Source organism: Pristiophorus japonicus, chromosome 3, assembly GCF_044704955.1.
Source record: "Pristiophorus japonicus isolate sPriJap1 chromosome 3, sPriJap1.hap1, whole genome shotgun sequence".
In the NCBI taxonomy this organism is placed as follows: domain Eukaryota; kingdom Metazoa; phylum Chordata; class Chondrichthyes; family Pristiophoridae; genus Pristiophorus; species Pristiophorus japonicus.
Window position 1 is genome coordinate 205,505,995 of NC_091979.1, and position 23,109 is coordinate 205,529,103.

The following is a 23,109-nucleotide window of genomic DNA, read 5'->3' on the forward strand; positions in this document are numbered from 1 at the left end:
ACTACTTTCTGTGGTAGAGAATTCCACAGGTTCACCACTCTCTGGGTGAAGAAGTTTCTCCTCATCTCGGTCCTAAATGGCTTACCCCTTATCCTCAGACTGTGACCCCTGGTTCTGGACTTCCCCAACATTGGGAACATTCTTTCTGCATCTAACCTGTCTAAACCCGTCAGAATTTTAAACGTTTCTATGAGGTCCCCTCTCATTCTTCTGAACTCCAGTGAATACAAGCCCAGTTGATCCAATCTTTCTTGATAGGTCAGTCCCGCCATCCCGGGAATCAGTCTGGTGAACCTTCGCTGCACTCCCTCAATAGCAAGAATGTCCTTCCTCAAGTTAGGAGACCAAAACTGTACACAATACTCCAGGTGTGGCCTCACCAAGGCCCTGTACAACTGTAGCAACACCTCCCTGCCCCTGTATTCAAATCCCCTCGCTATGAAGGCCAACATGCCATTTGCTTTCTTAACCGCCTGCTGTACCTGCATGCTAACCTTCAATGACTGATGTACCATGACACCCAGGTCTCATTGCACCTTCCCTTTTCCTAATCTGTCACCATTCAGATAATAGTCTGTCTCTCTGTTTTTACCACCAAAGTGGATAACCTCACATTTATCCACATTATACTTCATCTGCCATGCATTTGCCCACTCACCTAACCTATCCAAGTCACTCTGCAGCCTAATAGCATCCTCCTCGCAGCTCACACTGCCACCCAACTTAGTATCATCCGCAAATTTGGAGATACTGCATTTAATCCCCTCGTCTAAATCATTAATGTACAATGTAAACAGCTGGGGCCCCAGCACAGAACCTTACGGCACTCCACTAGTCACTGCCTGCCATTCTGAAAAGTACCCGTTTACTCCTACTCTTTGCTTCCTGTCTGACAACCAGTTCTCAATCCAAGTCAGCACACTACCCCCAATCCCATGTGCTTTAACTTTGCACATTAATCTCTTGTGTGGGACCTTGTCGAAAGCCTTCTGAAAGTCCAAATATACCACATCAACTGGTTCTCCTTTGTCCACTTTACTGGAAACATCCTCAAAAAATTCCAGAAGATTTGTCAAGCATGATTTCCCTTTCACAAATCCATGCTGACTTGGACCTATCATGTCACCATTTTCCAGATGCACTGCTATGACATCCTTAATAATTGATTCCATCATTTTACCCACTACTGAGGTCAGGCTGACCGGTCTATAATTCCCTGTTTTCTCTCTCCCTCCTTTTTTAAAAAGTGGGGTTACATTGGCTACCCTCCACTCCATAGGAACTGATCCAGAGTCAATGGAATGTTGGAAAATGACTGTCAATGCATCCGCTATTTCCAAGGCCACCTCCTTAAGTACTCTAGGATGCAGTCCATCAGGCCCTGGGGGTTTATCGGCCATCAATCCCATCAATCCCATCAATTTCCCCAACACAATTTCCCGACTAATAAAGATTTCCCTCAGTTCCCCCTCCTTACTAGACCCTCTGACCCCTTTTATATCCGGTTGATCGGTGTTTTTGTGACTGGAAGGCTGTATCCAGTGGGGTTCCGTAGGGCTCAGTGCTGGGTCCCTTGCTTTTTGTGGTATATATCAATGACTTGGACTTGAATGTTGGTGGTATGATGAAGAAGTTTGCAGATGACACTAAAATAAGCTGTGTGGTTGATAATGAAGAAGAAAGATGCGGATTGCAGGCAGATATCAATGTAATGGTCAGGTGGGTGGAATTCAATCCGGATAAGTGTGAGGTAATGCATTTGGGGAGGTCTATCAAGGCAAGGGAATGCACATTAAATGGTACGACACTGAAAAGTGTAGAGGAACAAAGGGACCTTGGAGTGCAGGTCCACAGATCCCTAAATGTAGCAGGCCAGGTCGACAAGGTGGTTAAGAAGGCATATGGAATACTTGCCTTTATTAGTCGGGGCATGGAATACAAGATCAAAGAGGTTATGCTGAACTGTATAAAACATTGGTTAGGCCGCAGCTGGAGTACTGTGTGCAGTTCTGGTCACCAGATTACAGGAAAGATGTGATTGCACTGGAAAGGGTGCAGAGGAGATTTACAAGAATCTCCTTGGACTATGAGGAAAGATTGGAGATGCTGGGTCTGTTTTCTTTGGAACAGAGGAGGCTGAGGGGAGACCTGTTTGAGGAGTATAAAATTATGAGGGGCCTGGATAGAGTGGATAGGAGGGACCTATTTCCTTTGGCAGAGGGGTCAATAACCAGGGGGCATAGATTTAAAGTAATTTGGGGAGGTTTAGAGGAGATATGAGGGGAAATTCTTCAGAGGTAGTGGGGGTCTGGAACTCACTGCCTGAAAGGGTGGTAGAGGCAGAAACCCTCACCACATTTTAAAAATACCTGGATGTGCACTTAAAGTGCCGTAAGCTACAGCGCTATGGACTAAGAGCTGGAAAGTGGGATTAGGCTGGATAGCTCTTGGTCGGCTGGCACAGACACAATGGGCTGAAATGGCTTCTATCCATGCTGTAAATTTCTATGATTCTCTGATTGAATCGCATCACGCGGGTCATCATCGCTTGGCGCTAATTGGTTGGTAAACCCGGAAATTATATGGTAATTCAATGGCTGGGTTATAAAGCCACTCTTAGATGCACTGCACAGACTTCCGGGTTTCCCAGGCACTACTGAACCACGCCCCCACACGGCTCCCAGCGCATCCTGAACTTAAAATCTAGCCCCGCAGAAATGTAAGTTTTAGCTGCCTGCCCACCAGTCCACTAGAAGGATTAGAACCGAGTTTTTGTGGTCATGTGAAGGTAAGCCCACGCTTTGAGGATCTAAAGTATGTGAGATCCTCACTTGCTGGTCTCAAAGCTTAGATTTAGAGGATCAAAAACAAGTAGAGATCTTGTATCCTCCAACAAGGAGTTCAAGGGTGTAGCTGCTTATAAACTGCTTTCAGCTAGATAAAGTTGCAAATTCAGGGAGACGTAAGGAACAATTAATCAAAGCTCTATACTTCTCCATTGATCCCAATTAGCCCTTGACTCAGCAAACAATGATAGGTTTCCATGAACATCCCCCTGCTCAACAGGGAGAGAGAAAACAAGGAACTACAGGCCAGTTAGCCTGACATCAGTCATCGGGAAAATACTGGTATCCAGTGTAAACGAAGTGGTATCAGGGCACTTAGAAAATCAAAACATGATTAGGCAGAGTCAACATGGTTTTATGAAAGGGAAATCATGTTTGACACATTTATTAGAGTTTTTTGAGGATGTAATTAGCAGGGTAATGGGGAACCAGTGGATGTAGTATATTTGGATTTCCGTAAGTCATTCAACAAGGTGCCACATAAAAGGTTATTACACAAGATAAGGGCTCATGGAATTGGAGGTAATATATTAGCATGGATAGAGGATTGGTTAACAGACAGAAAGCAGAGAATAGGGATAAATGGGGCTTTTACAGGTTGGCAGTTGGGAGCTGCAAGGATCAGTGCTGGAGCCTCAGCTATTTACAATCTATAAAAATGACCTATTTTAATGTGAGAGAACACCTCCGCAGGTCGAGCTACAAAAGAGCATATTACTACAACTTCCAGTGTGAGCCGTTCCAAGTTTGCGACGATTTCGAGCTGGGTGACGTCATCAAAACCCAAGCTGCCATTTGGAGCATGGGCAGGAACATCAGTGGGGCCCAAGTACAGAGGAGGAGAAGGAAGGTCGGGGCGGATGAGCGGTGAGAGATCGTGACAGAGGTGCGGCGAGTGATAGGAGTGATGAGAGATCGTGGCTGAAATTCGGCAAGTGATCGTGGCGGAGATTCGGTAAATGTTTGGTGTGGAGGTGCGGTGAGAGATTGTGGCAGTGGTGCGGCAAATGCTTTGTGGCGGAGGAGCGGTGAGAGATCATGGCAGAGATGCCGCGAATGTTTGTGGCGGAGGAGTGGTGAGAGACCGTGGTGGAGGTGCGGCAAATGAGGGCACGGGGCCTATAAGAGCCGAGAGCCCAGGGGCAGCACTGCGATATGCGTGCGCACTAGGTCTGCGCAGTAGAGCAGGTCTCCAGTCGTCCTGGTTAACCCTTGCTATTGGATAAAGGCCTAGCTCTGTCAAACCCCTGTGGTGGCTGATGTGCAACCGCCACCAAATGTTAAAAAAATCCACACACAGGCATCATTCACCTCTCCAATTGGAGTTCAGGACTGGAATATCGGGTCCTTCATTGAAACATCTGTGAACTCATCATTTTTGGTGTGGAAGCAAGTCATTCTCATTCGAGGGACCGCTTATGATGATGATGATGGGTTTCTGAATCATAAGATTATGGGTGTTATTTTGGTGAAAGGGTGGGAATGGGTGAGGCACTAAATGGGTGCTGTGCTAATAAGAGACATCTGTTTGAAAGTGTGGTTTTAGCATGCAATTTTGGTTCTAATTGCTGATTACTATAATTTCAACTTGCCTGGAGGTGCTAAACCAGACACCTGCAGGTTTAACACTCAAGCGCTGATTAGAAGCAATTTTGTGGAGCAGTATAGGTGGGCTCCATGCATCCACTTCCACTTAAGGTGTGGAGTGTGCGGGTTAACACATAGCTGCCCATTTCAGGATGGCTCAGGGACCATGGGAGAAGGCGTACAGGTTCTTGGATGCGGCACTGAAGGTCCTGGTGGAGGAGATCCAGGAGAGGAGGAATGCACTATACCCACTTGAAGCCACCTCACCCTCCTGTCCATCTCTCCTGCAGCCACTGGTTCTGCTTTGCCGGACCTCACGTCCTCTTCCTATACCTCCTGCAGACCAAGGGGGACTCTTAGCAGGATGCCCATGACCAAGCACAACCTTTCTCCTGGTGACTCCTATAAGGCAGAGTACCACAACATTTAGGAGGAAAAATTCAGTACAGCAGCGCCTCCCGTTAGTGCCAGCCGATGCTGCTAATGGGGCGTTAGAGCATTATCGCTGGGTGAGGCTTATACAGCGCTGCGCGCCAATTTTTTAACAATTGGATCAATATTGAAGGAGAGGTATTATTGAATCAAGCTTTTATAAAAGCTGGTATATATGTGAAAGAAGAATAGGGATGTATTATGAGATAATTCCAGGTTGGTTGCCGGAGGCAGAGCAAAATGCAATTATAATCACGTATGAGAAGATTGTGAGAGAAATGCCACAGGATTGGATGGAAGAAATAAATAAGCAAATCTCTAAAGAAGGTATAATGCGTCTCGCTTTTCCAAGCTTTCTGCTGGAGAAAAGGAAGGAGTTGGTCCAATTTGACAACTGTAATACTTGAGATTTCTATGGGGTATTTAGCGAATGGAGATGCAAGGCACATGCTGGTCAGCAGTTTTGGCAGAGTATATAGACAGATTTGGAAGAGAATGTGGGTAAATTTTAAATGTCCAGAGTGGATTGAACTGGATTTCAAATTGGCTCATAACCAGATTTTTACCATGATAGTCTTAAGTAAGATTGGGCGAGTAGAGGTAGCAACTTTCCCAGTGTATGGGTCGCAGGATGAGATTTTGCTGTTAAATGATTTGAAGTACTATGTTCGACAGTTGTGTGAGGTTTCCTTGCTGGGTGAGGACTGAAGAGCAAGAATGGGAATCCCCATGGGACTGAATTTTGAGATGGGGATTGCAGGGGAGTCTGCCCGAGTTTAGCAGAGCAGCAATTAATTTAATGTTCAGTTTGGCTAGATTTGTGATTGTGCAAAGAAGGAATACTCTGTTTTTTAAGGGGAGGAGAATAAACCTAAAAGAATATTTTAAATATAAGCTAAAATATCATTATAAGGCTCTGTGGATGTTTTATTCAAAAATAATTTAAAGATAGTATTTTATGATCAATTTGTAAAGTACAATAGATTAATGTATGTTGCAGGAGACAAATTAAACTTAAGGTTTTAATGTTAATATGTGTTGGAGGAACAGCTGTGTAGAGGATTTGTATGATACAATGGAATGATCACAATGTTGTTAATGTTCAATAAGTATTATTTTTTTTTTAAGTGAGCAGCACACTCACCTCTGAGTCAGAAGGCTGTGGGTTCAAACTCACTCCCGGGACTTGAACACATAAATTTAGGCTGACACTCCAGTGCAGTGCACAGAGAGTGCTGCACTGTCGGAGGTGCGATCTTTCAGATGAGACGTTAAACCGAGGCCCTGTCTGCCCTCTCAGGTGGACGTAAAAGATCCCATGACACGATTTCAAAGAAGAGCAGGGCAATTATCCCCAATGTCCTGGCAAATATTTATGGCTGCGTTTATTTGTACTAACTGAATGGCAGCTGTTTCTCTGATTGGCTCTCCATTATCACATGACCTGTTGCTGATTGGTTCCCTTGGAGGATAAGCCACACCCTGAAGTTCCTCTGGAATGTGTAACTGGAACCGCCCAGCCCAAGTTCTGACTGAGTTTCCAATTCGTAATTCGATCCATTTTGACTTCAGAAGCCAGAGGATAGATCTCCCCAAAAGCCACCAAGTTCCAGCTGAAGTCCCATACCCCAGCACATGTGCTGCCTCCCCCAGCTGAAGTCCTCTACACCAGCGCAAGTGCTGCCTCTCCCAGCCGAAGTCCCTTACCTCAGCAGATGCGGCAGGCATTGTGTACGCATTGTTAACAGGCTTGTTGGGTATGAAATGAATAGCGACAGTGTCGTGACTTCAGTATTTCATCCACTCCAATGATGTCCCTTGTAGGGGATCGGAAGAATGAGATCCATCTTCCTGGAATTCCCTCTCTCCCCTCCGATCCCCCCACCTCCACACCCCCCCCCCCCCCACCCCCGGCCCGGGATATCTCTCTCTCTCTCTCTCTCTCTCTCCCCCCCCTGCCCACCCCCACCCCCCGCAGGTTCTATTTCTCTTTCTCTCCCCCCCCCACCCGTCCCAGGCCTGATGGATTGGAGGATCGGCGTTGCAGCTGATCGGAGGCTCAGTCGACATAGTGGAGGCAACGTGTTGTTCAGGGCTGGTTCCGGTTCCATACAGGAGTGGAGGGAAGACGCATGGACAGAAAATGGTTAGTGGAGATTGCACTCGAGGGTGCGGAGTTGGAGGACGCATGTGCAGAAGTGAGTTAGGACAAATGCTCACTCCGAATATTTATCCCTCAATCAACATAACGAAAACAGTTTATCTAGTCATTATCACATTGCTGTTTGTGTGAGTTGCTGTGCGCAAATTGGCTGCCGTGTTTCCCACATTACAACAATGACTACTCTCCAAATGTACTTCATTGGCTATAAAGTGCTTTGAGATGTCTGATGGTTGTGAAAGGTGTTATATAAATGTGAGTTCTCCTTTCTTTCTTGCCTATCTTTCCATGGCAGCAGGGACATCTTAAGGGACATCAGAAGATTAAGGGGAGATTTTATAGAGGTACTAAAATTATGAGTAAATAGGGGGAAACTGTTTTCACAGAGAGAGGGATCATTAGCCAGAGAACATAGATTGAAGATAATTAGCGAAAGACTCAGAGGGGAATTAGGGAATTTTTTTTGCGCAGTGAGTTGTTGTGATCTGGAATGCAATGCCTGAAAGAGTGTCGGCAGCAGATTCAACAGTAATTTTCGAAAGGGAATTGGATAAATACTTGAAGTGGAAATATTTGCAGGGCTATGGAGAAAGAGCAGGGGAGTGGGAATAATTGGATAGGTCTTTCAAAGAGCCGGCACAAGCATGATGGGCCAAATAGCCTCCTTCTGTGCTGTATGATTCTATGATATATCAATGTTACAATTATGGCCTGTAATTTTAAAGGATCACAAGATGTTACCCAGCTCTGAGTTCAATCGACACGATGAGCAGAGATTCACAAGTGTTCACAAATATCTTATACTGGCACACAGAACATAAGAACACAAGAACTAGGAACAGGAGTAGGCCATACGGCCCCTCGGACCTGCTCTGCCATTCAATATGATCATGGCTGAACTGATCATGGACTCAGCTCCACTTCCCTGCCCGCTCCCCATAACCCCTTATCCCCTTATCGTTTAAGAAACAGTCTATTTCTGTCTTAAATTTATTTAATATCCCAGCTTCCACAGCTCTCTGAGGCGGTGAATTCCACAGATTTACAACCTTCTGAGAGAAGAAATTTCTCCTCATCTCAGTTTTAAATGGGCGGCCCCTTGTTCTAAGATCATGCCCTCTAGTTCTAGTCTCCCCCATCAGTGGAAACATCCTCTCTGCATCCACCTTGTCAAGACCCCTCATAATCTTAAATGTTTCGATATGATCACCTCTCATTTTTCTGAATTCCAATGAGTACAGGCCCAACCTACTCAACCTTTCCTCATAAGTCAACCTCCTCATCTCCAGAAACAACCTAGTGACCCTTCTCTGAACTGCCTCCAAAGCAAGTCTATCCTTTCGTAAATATGGAAACCAAAACTGCACGCAGTATTCCAGGTGTGGCATCACCAATACCTTATATAGCTGTAGCAAGACTTCCTTGCTTTTATAATCCATCCCCTTTGCAATAAAGGCCAAGATTCCATTGGCCTTCCTGATCACTTGCTGTACCTGCATACTATCCTTTTGTGTTTCATGCACAAGTACCCCCAGGTCCCGCTGCACTGCAGCACTTTGCAATCTGTCTCCATTTAAATAATAACTTGCGCTTTGATTTTTTTTCTACCAAAGTGCATGACCTCACACTTTTTAACATTATACTCCATCTGCCAAAATTTTGCCCACTCACTTAGCCTGTCGATTGTCCTTTGCAGATTTTTTGTGTCCTCCTCACACATTGCTTTTCCTCCCATCTTTGTATCATCAGCAAACTTGGCTACGTTACACTCAGTCCCTTCTTCCAAGTCATTAATATAGATTGTAAATAGTTGGGGTCCCAGCACTGATCCCTGCAGCACCCCACTATTTTCTGGTTAGGCACTAGGCAGCGATGCATCACCTTCATTATCTTTCTTGAAAATCAGTTAAATTCATATATCAAGTGAATATTATTCACCTACCTGTCAAAATCTTTTCAGATGTCAGTTCCAAAATCTACTTCTAGCCTCCTACATCAGGCTTAACATGTTACAATGATTGACAACCACCCCAACAAGTTTTAACAATGAACCGATTAAAGAAAGACTCATTAAAAATGGAGCTAATTTCTCAAATGAATTATCCTGTGCCTTTGGGTGTAAAGTGCACAGCATAACAATTTATTTTAGCACAAATAAAAAGAAAAAATATTGCAAACACTGATGATCTGAAATAAACAGCATGTCCATCAGAATCTATAGAGAAAAGCCAGGTTAACATGTTAAGGTCTAGATCCTTCTGTTTTCTCTCTTCCTCCTCCTCTTCTTCCCTCTCCAGGTACCTCTGTAGCAGTAGTAGCCTGCAACTCCTTTTCCTTCTCCTTCACCAGCATTGCTGAGAATGATCTCCCAGCTCTGTCTCGAAGCTAAAGCTCTGACTCCAAGCTCTGTGCTTTTGGAAACTAGTGCCTAATATATACCTTTGGAGAGTCAAACAATCTACAACTACTTAATCAGTTTCTAGCTCTCAACTCTTTTAAATAATACAATTCAACCATGTGTCCCCAAGGAGGCGCAACCACCAGAACCCGCAAATTAACAAAAAAACGTTAAAAGGAACCTTAACAAATCAAATTAAAATTCTGCTCCTTGTTGAAGTGATGCACTCCAGTCCCTCCAGTGCCCACCAGTCATGGAAGGCCTCGAGTGTACCAGTAGTCACAACATGCTCCATCTCCAGGGACACCCAGGCATGAACATTGCCAGGTCTAGATCCTTTGCCAGATGGTAGATAAGTTCACCATTTAATTAAACTTGGGGGAGAAGGAAAGATAATAAGGTTGATTTTCCTCTGTTCAGTTCCAAACTGCACAAATGTCAGATTCAAGTTAGTTATGGATAAGGACAAGGATAGACCTCAAATAAAAGTCCCAAATTGGGGAAAGCTAACTTTGCTAAGTTGAGGAGTGATTTGGCCACAGTGGACTGGAAACAGCTACTTGTGGGTAATCAATATCGGAACCATGGGAGGCATTCAAGGAGGAGATCCGTAAGGCTCTAGCCAAATATGTGCCCTTAAAGAAAATGGGTGGGAATAACAATTCTAGAGCTCCCTGGAAGTCTTGGGACTTACAGGGGAGAATAAAGAAAAAAAAGGAAGCTTATGTCATATGCCGACGGCTAAATACTATAGAATCTTTGGAGGAATATAGAAAGTTAAGAGGTAAAATTAAAAATGATATTAGGAATGCTAAGAAAGAGCAGGAAAAATTATTGGCTAGTAAAATTAAGGAAAACCCAAAGATGTTCAATAAATATATTAAGAGCAAGAGGGTAACTAAAGAAAGGGTAGGGCCTATTAGAGACCAAGAGGGTAATCATTGTGTGGAGGCGGAAGATATTGGTATGGTTCTGAATAAATACTTTGCGTCTATTTTCACAAAGGAAAGGGGCAATGCAGATACTGCTATCGAGGAGGAGTGTGAAATTCTGGATGAAATAAACATAATGAGGGGGGAGGTATGTGAAGGGGTTTAGCAGCTTTGAAAGTAGATAATTCAATCAGGTTAGTCAAACACGATGTTCCCTTAACAAATCCATGCTGACTGTCCCTAGTTAAACCTTGCCTTTCTAAGTGTAGATTTATCCCATCTTTCAGGACTTTTTCCAATAATTTTCTCACCATTGAGGCCCGGATGAACAGCATCCCAGGCTGTTGAGCGAAGTAAAAGAGGAAATAGCAGAGGCCTTGACCATCATTTTCAGGTCCTCTTTGGATTTGGGCATGGTGCTGGAGGACTGCTAATGTATTACCCTTGTTTAAGAAGGGAGAAAGGGATAGACCAAGTAATTACAGCCCTGTCAGCCTAACCTCAATGGTGGGAAAATTATTGGAAAAAATCCTGAAAGACAGGATAAATCTACATTTAGAAAGGCAAGGATTAACTAGGGACAATCAGCATGGATTTGTTAAGGGAAGATCATGTTTGACTAACCTAATTGAATTTTTTGAGGAGGTAACCAGGAGGGTCGATGAGGGTAGTGCGTACAATGCAGTGTATATGGACTTTAGCAAAGTTTTTGATAAGGTCCCACATAGTAGACTGGTCATGAAGGTTAAAGCCCATGGGATCCAGGGCAAAGTGGCTAGTTGGATCCAAAACTGGCTTAGAGGTAGGAAGCAAAGGGTAATGGTTGATGAAACTTTTAGTGACTAGAAGGATGTTTCCAGTAGGGTTCCGCAGGGCTCAGTACTGGGTCCCTTGCTTTTTGTGGTATGTATCAATGATCTAGATTTGAATATAGGAAGTATGATTAAGAAGTTTGCAGATAACACTATAATTGGCTGTGTGGTTGATAAGGAAGAGGAATGTCATGGACTGCAGGAGAATATCAATCTACTGGTCAGGTGGGTAGAGCAGTGGAAAATGGAATTTAATTCAGAAGAAGCGTGAGATAATACACTTTGGGAGGGCTAATAAGAAACGGGTATACACATTAAGCAAGGAAACAAGGAAATGGCAGAACAATTAAATAAATACTTTGGTTCTGTCTTCACAGAAGAGGACATTAAATAACGTCCCACAAATGCTACGGAACCAAGGGTCTAGTGAGCAAGAGGAATTAAAGGAAATGATAATTAGTAAGAAAATAGTGATGGAAAAACTAATGGTACTGAAGGCAGATAAATCTCCAGGACCTAATGATCTGCATCCCAGAGTACTAAGAGGTAGCCATGGAAATAGTAGATGCATTGGTTGTCATCTTCCAAAATTCTACAGATTATAGAGCAGTTCCTCCAGATTGGAGGGTGGCAAATGTAACCCCACTACTTAAAGGAGGGAGAGAGAAAACGGGGAACTACAGGCCTGACATCAGTAGTAGGGAAAATGCTGGAGTCTATTGTAAAGGATGTGATAATGGCACACTTAGATAATATCAACGTGATTAAACAAAGTCAACATGGATTTATGAAAGGAAAATCACATTTGACAAACCTACTGGAAGTTTTTGAGAATGTAACTGATAGAATAGATAAGGAAGAACCAGTGGATGTAGTGTATTTGGATTTTCAGAAGGCCTTTGATAAAGTCCCACATAAGAGGTTAGTGTGCAAAATTTAAGCACATAGGATTGGAGGTAATGTATTGACATGGATTGAAAATTGGTTAACTGATAGGAAACAAAGAGGCACTAAAGTACGGCGGAGAGGTGCAATTGGCGTGGATACATGACCTCATCTCTCTCATCTAGAGGGAGGAGAACACGCTGGGAAATCTCAGAGCTGCCGTGATCGTGACCATCTTTAAAAATAGGGGACAAGTCCGACTGCGCCAATTACAGAGGAATCTTCCTGCTATCGGCCACTGGGAAAGTTGTCGCTAGAGTCCTCCTCAACCGACTTCTCCTGTGGCCGAGGAGCTCCTCCCGGAGCCACAGTGCGGATTTCGGCCCTTACGGGGCACAACAGACATGATCTTTGCAGCGCGCAAGCTGCAGGAAAAATGCAGGGAGCAGCGCCAGCCCTTTTACATGGCCTTCTTCAACCTTACAATGGCCTTTGACACTGTCAACCACGAGGGTCTATGGAGCATCCTCCTCCGTTTCAGATGCTACCAAAAGTTCTTCAACATCCTTCGCCTGCTCCGTGACAACATGTGGGCCGTGATCCTTACCAATGCATCCATTACAGACCCAATCCACGTCTGGACCAGGGTCAAACAGGGCTGCGTCATCGCTCCAACCCTCTTCTCAATCTTCCTCGCTGCCATGCTCCACCTCACAGTCAACAAGCTCCCGCTGGAGTGGAACTAAACTACAGAACTAGTGGGAAGCTGTTTAACCTTTGCCGTCTCCAAGACAGGTCCAAGACCACCCCAACCTTTGTCGTTGAGCTACAGTACGCGAACGACGCATGTGTCTGCGCACATTCTGAGGCTGAAATCCAGAATATAGTCAACGTATTTACTAAGGCATACAAAAGCATAGGCCTTGCGCTAAACATCCGTAAGACAAAGGTCTTCCACCAGCCTGTCCTAGGGCACAGCACTGCCACCCCCAGTCATCAAGATCGGGGCGCAGCCCTCGACAACGTGGACCATTTCCCATACCTCGGGAGCCTCTTATCAACAAAAGCAGACATTGATAAGGAGATTCAACACTGCACCATTGCAGCCTTCGGCGGCCTGAGGAAAAGAGTGTTCAAAGATCAGGCCCTCAAATCTACCACCAAGCTCATGGTCTACAGAGCTGTAGTAATACCCGCCCTCCTGGCTCGGAGGCATGGACCATGCACAGTAGACACCTCAAGTCGCTGGAGAAATGCCATCAACGATGCCTCCGCAAGATCCTACAAATCCCCTGGGACGACAGTCAACCAGGCCAACATCCCCAGCATTGAAGCACTGACCACATTTGATCAGCTCTGCTGGGCAGGCCACATTGTCCGCATGCCAGACACGAGACTCCCAAAGCAAGCGCTCTACTCGAAACTCCTTCATGGAAAACGAGCCAAGGGTGGACAGAGGAAACGTTACAAAGACACCCTCAAAGCCTCCCTGATAAAATGTGGCATCCCCACCAACACCTGGGAGACCCTGGTCAAACACCGCCCTGTGTATCCGGGAGGGCGCTGAGCGCCTTGAGTCTCATCGCCGAGTGCATGCAGAAAACAAATGCAGGTAGCGGAAGGAATGTGCGGCAAACCTGTCCCACCCTCCCTTACGCTCAATGACTGTCTGTCCCACCTGTGGCAGGGACTGTGGCTCTCGTATTGGACTATTCAGCCACCTAAGGACTCATTCTAAGAGTGGAAGCAAGTCTTCCTCGATTCCGAGGGACCGCCTATGATGATGATGAAATGATTTGGATGAGGGAACCAAATGTAATATTTCCAAGTTTGTTGACCTCGCAAAACTAGGTGGGATTGTGAGTTGTCAGGAGGATGCAATAACGCTTCAAGGCGATTTAGATAAGTTGAGTAATTGGGCAAACACATGGCAGATGCAGTATAAAATGGATAAATGTGAAGTTATCCACTTTGGTAGGAAAAACATAAGGACAAAGTATTATTGAAATGGTGATGGCTTGGGAAGTGTCAATGTACAGAGGGACCTGGGTGTCCTTGTACACCAGTCATTGAAAGCAAACATGCAGGTACAGCAAGCAGTTCGGAAGGCAAATGGTATCTTGGCCTTCATTGCAAGAGGATTTGAGTACAGGAGCAAGGATGTTTTACTACAGTTATACAGGGCCTTGGTGTGACCGCACCTGGAGTATTGTGTGCAGTTTTGGTCTCCTTACCTAAGAAAGGATATACTTGCCATAGAGGGAGTGTAGCGAAGGTTCACGAGACTGATTCCTGGGATGGCAGGACTGTCGTATGAGGAGAGATTGGGTCAACTTGGCCTGTATTCACTAGAGTTTAGAAGAATGAGAGGGGATCTGATTGAAACGTGTAAAATTCTGACTGGGCTGGATAGACTGGATGCGGGGAAGATGTTTCCCCTGACTGGGAAGTCTAGAACAAGGGATCACAGTCTCAGGATACGGGGTAGGAAATTCAGGACCGAGATGAGGAGAAATTTTTTCACTCAGAGGGTGGTGAACCTGTGGAATTCTCGACCACAGAAGGCTGTGGAGACCAAGTCACTGAATATATTTAAGAGGGAGATCGATAGATTTCTAGAAACAAAAGGCATTAAGGGGTATGGGGAAAAAGCGGGAATATGGCATTGAGATAGAGGATCAGCCATAATCATATTGAATGGCGGTGCAGACTCGAAAGGCCGAATGGCCTCATACTGCTCCTATTTTCTATGTTTCTAAGCGGTAGTCCACTTAAAAGTGTAGATAAACAAAGGAACCTTGGAGTGCTTGTCCACAGATCCCTGAAAGTAGCAAGCCAGGTGGATAATGTAGGCATATGGAATGCTTGCCGTTATTGGCCGAGGCATAGAATACAAGAGAATGGAGGTTATGCTTAAATTGTATAATACTCTGATTCGGCCACAGCTAGAGTACTGCGTGCAGTTCTGGTCACCGTATTATAGGAAAGATTGCACGAGAGAGGGTGCAGAGGAGATTTACGAGGATGCTGCCTGGAATGGAGAATTTTAGCTATGAGGACAGATTGGATCGGCTGGGTATATTCTCATTGGAACAGAGGAGGTTGAGAGGAGACCTCATTGAGATGTACAAAATTTTGAGGGGCCTGGATATAGTAAATAGAAAGGGCCTATTTCCCTGGTGGAGGGGTCTATTACGAGGGGGCATAGTTTTAAGTTGGTTGGTGGAAGGTTCAGAGGGGATTTGAGGGTCACACAGAGCCCTGCGGAACCCCACTGGAAACATCCTTCCAGTCACAAAAACACCCATCAACAATTACCCTTTGCTTCCTGCCTCTGAGCCAATTTTGGATACAATTTGCCACTTTGCCCTGGATCCCATGGGCTTTTACTTTTGTGACCAGTCTGCCATGTGGAACCTTATCAAAAGCTTTCCTAAAATCCATATACATTACATCATACACGCTGTCCTCATCAACCCTTCGAGTTACCTCCTCGAAAAATTCAATCAAGTTAGTCAGACGCGACCTTCCTTTAAAAAATCCGTGCTGACTGTCCCTGATTGATCCATGTCTTTCTAAATGTAGATTTAGCCTGTCCTTAAGGAATTTTTCCAATAATTTTTCCACAACTGAGGTTTGGCTGACTGGCCTGTAATTACTCGGTCTATCCCTTTACCCCTTTTTCAACAAAGGTACCACAGGAGTGCAGTTGGAAGAGGGAAGAAGAAAGTGAAGGGATAAGGAGGCACCACGCTGGAAAACAAAGTTAATTAACATGTCGTGAGGAACCGAGGCAAAGTTGACACCACTGAATAACACATTCCAGAAGGGTGACATGTGATGGGAGATGGACAGGTGGGGAAGAACCACTCAGAGCCAGTCTCAACAAATCAATGTAACTTTGCTAATAGCAGTTGGCCAGTCGGTGGTTTTAGAAACATAGAAACATAAAAAACAGGTGCAGGAGTAGGCCATTCGGCCCTTCGAGCCTGCACCACCATTCGATAAGATCATGGCTGATCATCCCCTCAGTACCCCTTTCCTGCTTTCTCTCCATACCCCTTGATCCCCTTAGCCGTAAGGGCCATATCTAACTCCATCTTGAACTGGCATTAACAACTCTCTGCGGCAGGGAATTCCACAGGTTTACAACTCTCTGAGTGAAGAAGTTTCTCCTCAGTCCTAAATGGCCTACCCCTTATCCTAAGACTGTGTTCCCTGGTTCTGGACTTCCCCAACATCGGGAACAATCTATCCAAATCTAACCTGTTCCGTCCCGTCAGAATCTTGTATGTTTCTATGAGATCCCCTCTCATCCTTCTAAACTCCAATGTAAAGGCCCAGTTGATCCAGTCTCTGCTCATATGTCAGTCCTGCCATCCCAGGAATCAGTCTGGTGAAGCTTCGCTGTACTTCCTCAATAGCAAGAACGTCCTTCCTCAGATTAGGAGACCAAAATTGAACACAATATGCCAGGTGAGGCCTCACCAAGGCCCTGTACAACTGCAGTAAGACTTCCCTGCTCCTATACTCAAATCCCCTAGCTATGAAGTCCATGTAGGAGGGTTGCACACCTCGAAAAATGTATAACTGTAATTGTAAAACCTTTGATCTAAGAAGTGTTCATTGGAACCCTTTCCTAGCATGCTTCAATAAAACAGGTTAAAACCGAGTTTTCGTTTGAGTGATTCTGTGGTCGCTATACAAGCGGGCGAGTGTCGATTCCTTATATCAGGGAGTCCACCTTGAAGAGAAGTCTTCTTTTCACCCCAACACCCCTATCAGTGGAAACATCCTCTCTGCATCCACCTTGTCAAGCCCCCTCATAATCTTATACGTTTCGATAAGATCACCTCTCATTCTTCTGAATTCCAATGAGTAGAGGCCGAACCTACTCAACCTTTTTTCATAAGTCAACCCCTTCATCTCCGGAATCAACCTTGTGAACCTTCTCTGAAATGCCTCAAAAACAAGTATATCCTTGCATAAATATGGAAAACAAAACTGTACGCAGTATAGAAACAGGGAAAATAGTTGCAGGGGTAGGCCATTCGGCCCATCGATCATGCACCACCATTCAATATGATCATGATTTCAGTACCCCATTCCTGCTTCCTCTCCATACCCCTTGATCCCTTTAGCCGTGAGGGCCACATCTAACTCTCTTTTGAATATATCTAACGAACTGGCCCCAACAACTTTCTGTGGTAGAAAATTCCACATGCCCATAACTCTCTGAGTGAAGAAGTTTCTCCTCATTTCAGTCCTAAATGGCTTACCCCTTCACGTTAGACTGTGATCCCCCTGGTTCTGGACTTCCCCAACATCGGGAACATTCTTCCTGCATCTACCCTGTCCAATCCCATCAGAATTTTATATGTTTCTATGAGATCCCCTCTCATTCTTCTAAATTCCATTGAATACAAGCCCAGTCGATCCAGTCTTTATTTATATGTCAGTCCTGTCATCCCGGGAATCAGTCTGGTGAACCTTCGCTGCACTCCCTCAATGTCCTTCCTCAGATTAGGAGACCAAAACTGTACACAATATTCAAGGTGTGGCCTTACCAAGGCCCTGTACAACTGTTGTAAGACCTCCCTGCTCCTATACTCGAATCCTCTAGCTATGAAGGCCAACATGCCATTTGTCTTCTTCACCGCCTGTTACACCTGTATGCCAACCTTCAATGACTGATGTACCATGACACCCAGGTCTCGTTGCACCTCCCCTTTACCAATCTGTCACCATTCAGATAATAATCAGCCCTCCTGTTTTTACCACCAAAGTGGATAACCTCACATTTATCCACATTATACCGCACCTGCCATGCATTTGCCCACTCACCTAACCTGTCCAAGTCACCCTGCAGCCTCTTAGCATCCTCCTCACAGCTCACACTGCAACCCAGCTTAATGTCATCTGCAAACTTGGAGATATTACATTCAATTCCTTCACCTAAATCATTGATGTATATTGTAAATAGCTGGGATCCCAGCACTGAAACTTGCGGTAACCCACTAGTCACTGCCTGCCATTCTGAAAAGGACCCGTTTATTCCTACTCTTTGCTTCCTGTCTGCCAACCAGTTGTCTATCCACATCAGTGCATTACCCCCAATACCATGTGCTTTAATTTTGCACACTAATCTCTCATGTGGGACCTTGACAAAAGCATTTTGAAAGTCTAAATACACCACATCCACTGGCTCCCCCTTGGCCACTGTACTAGTTACATCCTCAAAAAATTCTAGAAGATTTGTCAAGCATGATTTCCCTTTCATAAATCCATGCTGACTTGGACCGATCCTGTCACTGCCTTCCAAATGCGCTGCTATTACATCTTTACTAATTGATTCCAACATTTTCCCCACCACCGATGTCAGGCTGATCAGTCTTTAATTCCCTGTTTTCTCTCTCCCTCCTTTTTTAAAAACTGGGGTTACATTAGCAACCCTCCAGTCCATAGGAACTGATCCAGAGTCTATAGACTGTTGGAAAATGACCACCAATGCATCCATTATTTCTGTGGCCACTTCCTTAAGTACTCTGGGATGCAGACTATCAGGCCCTGGGGATTTATTGGTCTTCAATCCCATCAATTTCCCGAACACAATTTGCTGACTAATAAGGATTTCCTTTAGTTCCTCCTTCTCGCTAGACCCTTGTTCCATGAGTACTTCCGGAAGGTTATTTGTGTCTTCCTTAGTGCCATTTCTTTGTTCCCCATTATGACTTCCTCTGATTCTGACTGTAAGGGACCCACCTTTGCCTTCACTAATTTTTTTCTCTTTACGTATCTGTAGAAGCTTTTGAAGTCAATTTTGATGTTCCCTGCAAGCTTACTCTCATATTCTACATTCCCCCTCCTAATTAAACCCTTTGTCCTCCTCTGCTGAATTCTAAATTTGATGCTTTTTTTGGCCAATTTATATGCCTCTTCCTTGGATTTAACACTGTCCCTAATTTCCCTTGTAAGCCACAGTTGAGCCACCTTCCCCGTTTTATTTTTATGCCAGACAGGCATGCTCAAGGACCCCCATGTCCCGCTGTACTGCAGCACTTTGCAATTTTTCTCCATTTAAGTAATAATTTGCTCTTTGATTTTTTTTCTGCCAAGGTGCATGACCTCACACTTTCCAACATTACACTCCATCTGCCAAATTTTTGCCCACTCACTTTGTTAGGCTCATAATAAAGAAATGCAACTGAGTACAGTAGACAATGAGTAAGTGTGACCTTAGCTCCTTTACTAAAACTCCAGGGTGTTGGAACAGCATGGGAGACCTGCTTATATACAGTGCTCCCAAGGAATGCTGGTATCCCTTGGGACTCCAATAGGTAAGCCCTCTAGTGGTGGTATGATACAGGTTGCCTAGGGTTGCATACATAACATCACTCCCTCCCAAAGTCAATAGTACATGGTGAGACAATCTGGGGCTTTTCGCTCACTTGTCGATCGTCTCGGTACAAATACACGTGTGGGTGAGTTGGTTGGTTCTTCGCTGGGCTGCTGGGCAGCTGGCCTCGTCAGGCAGCTGGGGATGGTGAGTTCAGCTTCGTGGTCAACCGTGATGTCGGTTGCCACTTGTGTGTGTGTTGGGGGGTCAAAGTTGATGGTGTCCTCTTCGGGTTGCTCGTGGCTGTTTGTAAATCGCAGTTTCGTTTGGTCCAAATGCTTTCTGCAAGTTAGTCTATTGGCAAGTTTGACCTGAAACACCCTACTCCCTTCTTTGACTATGACAGTGCCAGCAAGCCATTTGGGACCATGTCCATAGTTGAGTACAAATACAGGGTCATTGACCACAATATCGCGTGACATGTTTGCGCGAGCATGGTACATGCTTTGTTGATGCCGCCTGCCCTCGACGTGATCATGGAGATCGGGGTGGACAAGAGAGAGCCTTGTTTTGAGCGCCCTTTTCATGAGCAGCTCGGCTCCCCAGTGAGCGAGTGGGGTCTGGTGCGGTAGCTGAGCAGGACTCGGGACGGGGGGGTCTGCAGGGAGCCTCTCGACACATCACAGGGACATAGCTCCAGGGTGACCAAGGCTGGGAACACAACATCCAGGGGTATTCAACATTCAGGAAGAATAGACAGAAAGAAAAAGGAGGTGGGGTAGCAATGCTGATTAAAGAGGAAATTAACGCAATAGTAAGGAAGGACATTAGCTTGGATGATGTGGAATCTGTATGGGTGGATTTGCGGAATACCAAAGGACAGAAAACAGTGTGGGAGTTGTGTACAGACCACCGACCAGTAGTAGTGAGGTTGGGGACAGCATCAAACAAGAAATTAGGGATGCGTGCAATAAAGGTACAGCAGTTATCATGGGCGACTTTAATCGACATATTGATTGGGCTAACCAAACTGGATAAGTTCCGATGGACTGGAGGGTAGCTAATGTAACACCACTGTTTAAAAAAGGAGGGCGAGAGAAAACGGGTAATTATAGACTGGTGAACCTGACATCAGTAGTGGGGAAAATGTTGGAATCAATTATTAAAGATGAAATAGCAGCGCATTTGGAAAGCAATGACAGGATCGGTCCAAGTCAGCATGGATTTATGAAAGGGAAATCATGCTTGAGAAATCTTCTGGAATTTTTTGAGGATGTAACTAGTACAGTGGACAAGGAAGAACCAGTGGATGTGGTGTATTTAGGCTTTCAAAAGGCTTTTGACAAGGCCCCAAACAAGAGATTGGTGTGCAAAATCAAAGCACATGGTATTGGGGTAATGTACTGACGTGGATAGAGAACTGGTTGGGAGACAGGAAGCAGAGAGTCGGGAAAAACGGGTCCTTTTCAGAATGGCAGGCAGTGACTAGTGGGGTGCCGCAGGGCTCAGTTCTGGGACCCCAGCTATTTACAATATACATTAATGATTTAGATGAAGGAATTGAGTGTAATATCTCCAAGTTGCAGATGACACTAAGCTGGGTGGTGGTGTGAACTGTAAGGAGGACGCTAAGAGGCTGCAGGGTAACTTGACAGGTTAGGTGAGTGGGCAAATGCATGGCAGATGTGGTATAATATGGATAAATGTGAGGTTATCCACTTTGGGGGCAAAAATGCGAAGGCAGAATATTATCGAATGACGGCAGATTAGGAAAGGAGGAGGTGCAACGAGACCTGGGTGTCATGGTTCATCAGTCATTGAAAGTTGGCATGCAGGTACAGCAGGCGGTGAAGAAGGCAAATAGTATGTTGGCCTTCATAGCTAGGGGATTTGAGTATAGGAGCATGGAGGTCTTATTGCAGTTGTACAGGCCCTTGGTGAGGCCTCACCTAGAATATTGTGTACAGTTTTGGTCTCCTAATCTGAGGAAGGATGTTCTTGCTATTGAGGGAGTGCAGCCAGGTTCACCAGGCTGATTCCCGGGATGGCGGGACTGATATATAAGGAGAGACTGGATCAACTGGGCCTTTATACACTGGAGTTTAGAAGGATGAGAGGAGATCTCATGGAAACATATAACATTCTGACGGGACGGAACAGGTTAGATGCGGGAAGAATGTTCCCGATGTTGGGGAAGTCCAGAACCAGGGGACAGTCTTAGGATAAGGGGTAGGCCATTTAGGACTGAGATGAGGAGAAACTTCTTCACTCAGAGAGTTGTTAACCTCTGTAATTCCCTGCCGCAGAGAGTTGTTGATGCCAGTTCACTGGATATATTCAAGAGGGAGTTAGATATGGTCCTTACGGCTAAGGGGATCAAGTGGTATGGAGAGAAAGCAGGAAAGGGATACTGAGGGAATGATCAGCCATGATCTTATTGAATGGTGGTGCAGGTTTGAAGGGCCGAATATCCTACTCCTGCACCTATTTTCTATGTGTTCTATGTTTCTATGCCTCTGTTCACCTCTGAATACTGTGGTGCTGCTTTTGCTAAGTGTTCCCGATTTCAAAATAGCGGCACCGGCCACTACTGCCTATTCCCGCCCACTTAAGATCGAGTAATCGCTTCTCGGCCTTTTGGCTAAGATCATGCGTAACTGACCTGACAGGGGAGTAAGCATGACCCCAAAGTGGTTCTCCCTGGATCAGGAAGGTGGTTCTCCTATGCTTTTTGGAAATAGGAGGTGGGTGGGGTGGATTGACCCATCCACCTCCACGGAGGTGTGTGATGGGCCTGACCCATCCACCTCCATGGCACGAACCTGGTATTGCAGTATTTCCAGGAACGGTGCAGTGGCTCTAGGCCTTTTGGCTAAGAGCATTGGCGCAGAGTGATCCTTGATGTGTGCAAGGTGACCTCTGGCGTTTGTGATTTGACAAAGAATTGGAAAGATTGGCAACGAAAAATTAAAAAAATATATATAAAAAAAACCCATCTTCTCCAGGATGCTATGCAGCTCCGGCAGTATGTCATCAAACTTGCACTTTTTGGGCGGTATGTGGGCAGTTCTACACGGCGGAAGTGTGCAGTATGTCAATCATGAATCTTCCGCCGAGCTGTATGGTGGTAGGTACCTGTTTTTTGACGAAACTTGTATTTTTCAGCGGTAAGCAGGTGGTAGTGGGCAGTATGTCAATGAATTTCAGGCCCATAGCAGTTTACAGCGCCGAAACAGGCCATTCGGCCCAAGTGGTGTTTATGCTCCACACAAGTCTTCTCCCATCTTATTTCATCTCACCCTAACAACATAGCCTTCTATTCCTTTCTCCCTCATGTACTTACCTAGTTTCACCTTAAATGCATCTATGCTATTCACCTCAACCACTTCATGTGAGTTCCACATTATTACCAGTCTTTGAATAAAGAAGTTCATCTTGAAATCTTTAATGGATTTATTGGTGACTGTCTTATATTTATGGCTCATAGTTTCATTTAATTTAGCTTTGAATGCAGGTCAAATTAAACTACAGACTGCTCGGCGAGTTTGCTGGTAGATAAAGTGCCTGCTTGAAGATTAGTATCAGTGAGGCATGCTACACTGTGAAAGAAATATCTGCCATGCAGTATGTTCAGGGCTGACAACACTTGCTATAAATGTGCCAATCATGTTGATTTTGCTCGATTCACATGTCAGATCAGAGAGGAATGTAGTGAGCATC

The 23,109-nt window shown here is 45.1% G+C and overlaps 1 protein-coding gene and 1 pseudogene across 1 annotated transcript in view; one reads left to right on the top strand and one right to left on the bottom strand.

The window, feature by feature from the left end:
• Positions 1-23,109, bottom strand: part of LOC139260081 (sperm-associated antigen 16 protein) — a 1,616,547-nt gene that overhangs the window by 567,322 nt on the left and 1,026,116 nt on the right. The gene's annotated exons all lie outside the window — the stretch shown is intronic.
• On the top strand, positions 22,011-22,248 carry LOC139260532 (U2 spliceosomal RNA; annotated as a pseudogene).